This window comes from Falco cherrug, chromosome 8 (genome assembly GCF_023634085.1).
Source record: "Falco cherrug isolate bFalChe1 chromosome 8, bFalChe1.pri, whole genome shotgun sequence".
Classification (NCBI taxonomy): Eukaryota; Metazoa; Chordata; class Aves; order Falconiformes; family Falconidae; genus Falco; species Falco cherrug.
This window is the reverse complement of record NC_073704.1, coordinates 21,138,154-21,143,864: the sequence shown is the minus strand read 5'-3', so window position 1 is coordinate 21,143,864 and position 5,711 is coordinate 21,138,154.

Genomic DNA, 5,711 nt, shown 5'->3' with positions numbered 1-5,711 from the left:
AAAATCTAAGTGAAGCTTTCCCCTGTCTTCCTTGGGATCCTCGGCCTGTGGTGGCAGCCAAGACAACTGGCATTTTTTAAAAAATCCTCTCTTAATTTAAAAATTTGGCTTTTCTAGGTCCCTCTCAAACACTCCCCCCATGCTGGGGGACACTTACCTATGTTGTAGTTGATAGGCACAAGCATTGTCTGCCTTCCGCTAGCATTTATGTATCACTGGAACAAGCTGCCTTAAAAGCATTATACCAAGAGGGTCTGTAGAGAGGATCTTCAGATTATTTCCCTTGGTGTGAAAACAGTACCTCTTACCCAACACACCTCCAATGCCATAGTCATGTCCCATATTTGTGTCCCTGGTTTGACCCTCACAATCCCACTATTGGGATTTTTCCTCCTGTCTCTCTTCCCACACACACCCTCCCCCCCAGCTAAACTGAAGTTGTTGAAGTCTTTCTATGGAGCACTTGTATTTTGTAAGTAAGATTATGGATGTTTTCTACGCTCTTGTTCAGTAATCATTGAAGAAGGGTTACTTCAAAAGGGATTCTTGAAATCTTGAAAAATATTACCATTACACAATACTTAATCTTTTCTGTACCAGGTGTATTTTTGCAGTGTTGGATTAATCCATTCAGTCAAATTGATAGCGATGTGGCAGCCATACCATCATCCAATATGTATGTGTAGGCTGAACAATGATCTTTCTGGCCAAACTTTGTGCTGTTTTAAACACAGTTATACAGTTTTAAAGCAGTATAGTCACAGACAGCTGTTTAATTTGTCAACAAATATATACTAAGTAACTAAAATTAATTGCCATGAGTCCCAGTTTTTAGATAATACACTGTTTGTAGTTAAAAGGAGGCAAATAACAGTATAATTACCTTTTCACTCCATACTGAATAATTACAATGCAAGAAAAGAGTGGCTGTATGTATCTATACTCATAAAACAAAAGGTTCCCATCCACTCTTCCCCAAATAGATGTATTCCACCAAAAATACACAGGCTTTTTTTACCTAATGTTTCCCAGAATGAGAGGACAAGCAGGGTGCACACAGCAGATCCTTTTCAGCTGCTCACCAGAGTCTTGGCTCGCTTTCCATTTTATAAAAGTCCATTTCTAGCTATTGGAGTGGTGAAGAAAATACAGCCGTGTATGCCAGAGGCAGAAAGGCGTTTCCAGAGAGTTTGAAACAATCATTTTGAACTGAAAGGTGTCCCAGGCATTCCAAGTGAAGCCAAGAATAACACTTTCAATATCGATACCGTTAAGAGTCTGACTCCTTTTTAAAGGGTGGAAGCAAGGGGAGGAAGGATATCCAAAAATGTTCACCAGTGTTCCCTAAGGCAGGAGGAGGAGTCACAAAGGGCCAGCCAAGGAAGGAGCAGAAGATGAATACATTAAGATATTTAAACCTTTGACAACAGGCAGTAAAACCGTAGTGAGGCATGAAATTTGTTCTACTTTTCTTAAAGGGCGGCTCAGCTTTCAGAAGTTTGGGAAATCCTCTATTAATCGTTGTGAAATCCACACCTAGACTGGGAAATGTTGAGGCAAGCCTTTAAATCCTAAATATGCCTTTGCATGTGCCGATCTTGCCTAGGGTTTTTTGGTTTTCCTTTATGCACAGAAAAATGCAGGAGATGCCATAGCAGTTTTTAATCTTTCTTTTATTTTCATCTACTGATGTTCAAATTAAGCTCTGATAAAATTTAGGACGTATAGTTGTGTTAAAGCTGTTCGTTGGTAATCTGAAGCTAGTAAACAAGCCATATACAGTAGCATGTTAAAAATAGGAACCGGTGACTTCTCTTACTATGCCAGTCATGTTGCCTACCATAATGTGAATATGCTGAAGTAAAGAATAATAATATTAATAGTACGTAACTCAGAACTGATGGCAGCGTATCCACACGTGCTTGGAGCTATATACATGGGTTAGTTAATCTACCTTCTGGTGAAACTTCTTGCTGCTGTGGACAGACTGTTTCTTTTAGTAAGGCTTTAAACTGGACGGAATGAGGGATGGTGTGAAGACACTGCCTTTTGGAGCAAGCTTATTTAAAGCCTGTTCAGGTTTAATGCCTGCCACCCTGTCATGGAGAACTTGACTAGGAGGCTTGGCTGAAGGTTAATGCAGCTGTTCGCTTAAAAATGCTGTTTTCTGGTTCTTTGTCACAATTGCTAAAGAGCAGTATTTAATTTACAGCAGCCCTAGAACCCCAAGCTGGGGGCAGGCAGGTGGCCAGAGCCCATCCAGACTCCCTGGGTTATTCATGGCTCTGCTGGAAGAGCTGAGGGACTGGGGGTGTCACGAGAGGACCCTGGGCGGTGAGTTGATGGGAGGCTGTGGCAGTGTGAGCCATCATGGAGACAGGCGCAGAGTAGGCTCCGGGATGGGGTGCTCAGGGCCCAAGAGGCAGAGGTGCAGCGGAGAGCACGGAGGGGACTGCTAGCACCCCAAGCTGTTATTCCCAAATATTTTTTTCTCTGCTACCCGCATTCAGACCAGGGTCCACAGAGCCGTGCATGGTGGGAGAGTCACTTTGGTGAAAAGCCCTGGTTTTGAAGGCACCTGTCTGTGGAGATGGTGAAGATGGTATGGTCCGTGTTTTATGTCCACTGTCTTTGAATCCCCAGTTAGCATCCAGCCGGCGCAGCCCGCGCCCTGCTGCCCCGTGGCTGTGGGTCGGTTCCCGCGAGGGAGGCAGAGGTCTGCCCACCCTCTGTAGCAGGCGAGGACCCCGGAGGCAGCGGGGCTGGGGGAGCCGGGACCCTGCGACCCTCGGCCCCGTGACTGCAGCTCTTCAGGATCTAGCCCGGCTCGTACCCGGGCCCCGCGTTGGCCTCGGCCGCCGCCCCGACGGCGCAGCCGCTGCCTTCCCGGCGGGCCCGAGCGCCGCTCCAGCCGCGGCAGCTCCGCCGGTGGGGACCGGCCCCCTCCGTCCGCCGGGCTGCACGGGGCGGCGGCGGGGGTCCCCGCCGGGCTGCGTTGCTCAGCGCCGCGCCCCGAGCGGCCCCCGGCCCCGGCCGCGCCGCCCCCGCGCTGCCCCTCTCCCCGCGCCTCTCGGCTCCGGGCTGGGAGGCGGCGGCAGCCCGTTTCTCGTGGAAATAGTGCTTTGTGTAACTGAACTGACATTTGGCCTTGATACCTGTATCTCCTGATAACTGAAACAAATTTCTAAAATAAATACTGTACTTTGATCTTCCAGCCCTGCATTTTTAATGACAGCTCTGAACATCACTTCATTAAGAATACATTTCAGGAGGCTGAAATGCTCCGAGTTTGAACACTAATTATTTGTACAGAAAATTATGACTGCAACGTTTCATTATTCAGCCCATTGGTTTCTTCCAGAAGTGAGAAATTATTCTCGATTTTTAAGTAATGTGCTTTCTTGGATGCAGATTTATGGCATTTCTAGTGTGGCATCTGTATAGAAACTTACCCAGCTTCCCACTAACTCTTTTGTAACGTGGCAAATCATTTTGGTTCATCGAGATATCTGGGGAAGTAACGTACCTTAAAGGTTGGGGGGAACCTCGGGACATTCGGTGTCTCCAGAACTACCTATCGACTCTCATTTCGTTTATGAATATTGTTCAGATTGCTTTCCTGGCAGTTGTTAGACAAAACGAATTAACAGAAAGCGAGGTAGGAAGTAAATCGGTCACCTCGTACGAGTCCGGGGTTGACACAAGTTCGGGAATGTGGAAGTTTAGAGACCACGCAAGTGCGAGCGCCGCCGTTCCGCTGCCTGGCGGGCTGCGGCTCCTGCGGGGCGCGGGGGTGCGGGTCGGACGCTCCGTCGGGGTCTCCCCTCGGCCCCGGCTGCGGCTTAGAGGCGCGGGGAAGGCGGGTGCGCTCCTGCCCCGATGTGGCTGCAGTGGCGCGGCTGGAGCCTGGCCGTGAGCCCGGGGCACCCGGCGGCCGCGGGCGGGCCCCCGGGCTCCGCTGCCGGCCGGTGCTTGCCGTGGTTCCCCGTCCCCCACGTGTCCCGTGTGGACGCGGCGCAGCCCCCGCCGGATGGTCGTGTGAGGTGGGTGGAGGCGCCGAACCCCTGCGCCCTGGCAGGCAGGGGGGAACCGCACGGCGGGCCGGGGGCTGCGGCCGGGTCCCTGCGGCAGCGGCGAGCCCTGCCTCGGTGCATCCGTGCGTGGCGGGAGCGCTGGGTGCGGAGCGCGTATCTCCCGCTCACCGACCGGGTGAGGCGGTTACCTGGCGCTGGGGAAGAGCTTGAAGTGGCTGCGGCATAGGGGATCAGTGTTACACGGGGTCGAGCTTTTATTTCTCCCCAGGACTCAATATGGAGCCATGGGAGAGGACTTGGCACTTTAATCCCTTCAAAGAAACCGATCTAATTCAAGCCCTACAACTCTTGAAAGTCTTTGAGCGGACAGTGATTGTTTCCCCAGGAAAGCCAGATAAAGATCTCTGTGTGCTGGCGTTTAAAGAGACTTCGGTGGCGGTGCGAATACAATTGAACTCAGCGACTGCGGGGAGGATCGAGTTACCTGGGCAAACAGCGCCGGAGGAGCAGAGCTAGCCGGCATCTGCCCGAAGGGGCACCCTCCGCCCGCCCCCCCCAAGGCAGAGCTGGGCGTCCCCGTTTGGTACCGGGCCAAACAGGCCGGCTTGCACGATCGCGCTGGCCTGGGAGTAGATGGGGAAGCGGCGAGCAGAGCAGCGCGCTCCCAGGGCCCCCGGCGGAGGGCGGCGCTGAGCGGGCCCCGGGGGGTGGGGGGGGCGCGTCGCCGTGCGGGGTCCCGCGGGCCGCTGCAGCAGGCGGTGGCGTTGGGCCGTGACCCAGATGTGCCCGGTGCCGGTTACCGGGGGAATCGCCTCGCACGTGGTCGAAGGCAGAGCGGGTTGGATTCTTCACTCGCACACGGGTGTATGTATCTGTGTGCACACACGGGTCGAAAAGTGAGGGACCAGAGCCCTCGGGGCCGAGCGGGGCGTTGTGGCAGGAGGTGGGCGAGGGGTGGATGCGGAGACCCGGTAACAGCGCCCCCGCTGCCGGGGAGCCCCCCGGCGCCGCCCTCGCCCCGGCCCAGGCCGGTCAGGCTCAGCAGGGCCGCGGGGCGCAGCATCCCGCCTCCAGGAGCACCATCAGGAGGGACTCCTCTCTTCATGTAAAGCAATTAGGTTTTTTACACCCGGCTCCCGCTAGGGAAGAGGAAACTTTTCCGCGCGGCTGCCGCTGCCGGTGTGCCCGCCTGCGGGAGCGCTGCCGCCGGTGGCACCGCGCCGTCCCGCCTCCCAGCACGGGGCGCGCTCGCCTGGCTCCGCGCCGGGAGCTCCAGGGGACGCGGGGTTAGCGCCGGCGGAGCGAAACGAAACCAGACCCAGCTACCAGAGGGGAAAATGCGCGGTTGTTTGCGGAGTCATATCGAGGGCATATCCCTCAGCCTCGGGAGGAGGGCGGGCGGAGGGAGGGAGCGGGGAGGAACCACCGACAATTACTCCAGGGAAGTTTTACGACTGGGGATCGACCAGCCCCGATCAGGTGAACTCGTTGTGCTCCTGTTACTTTGAGTCATTAAACACTATCAGCGGAATCCGGAGGCAAATTTCTCGGGCGATAACAAAAGACACATCGCCACTTTAGGGCTCTGCCACAAATCCTTAATTGCAATAAAAAAAAAAAAGGGGGGGTGGGGATTGGTGTCCAGCGTCTTGCACATCCAATGCGGGGGTCTCCAGG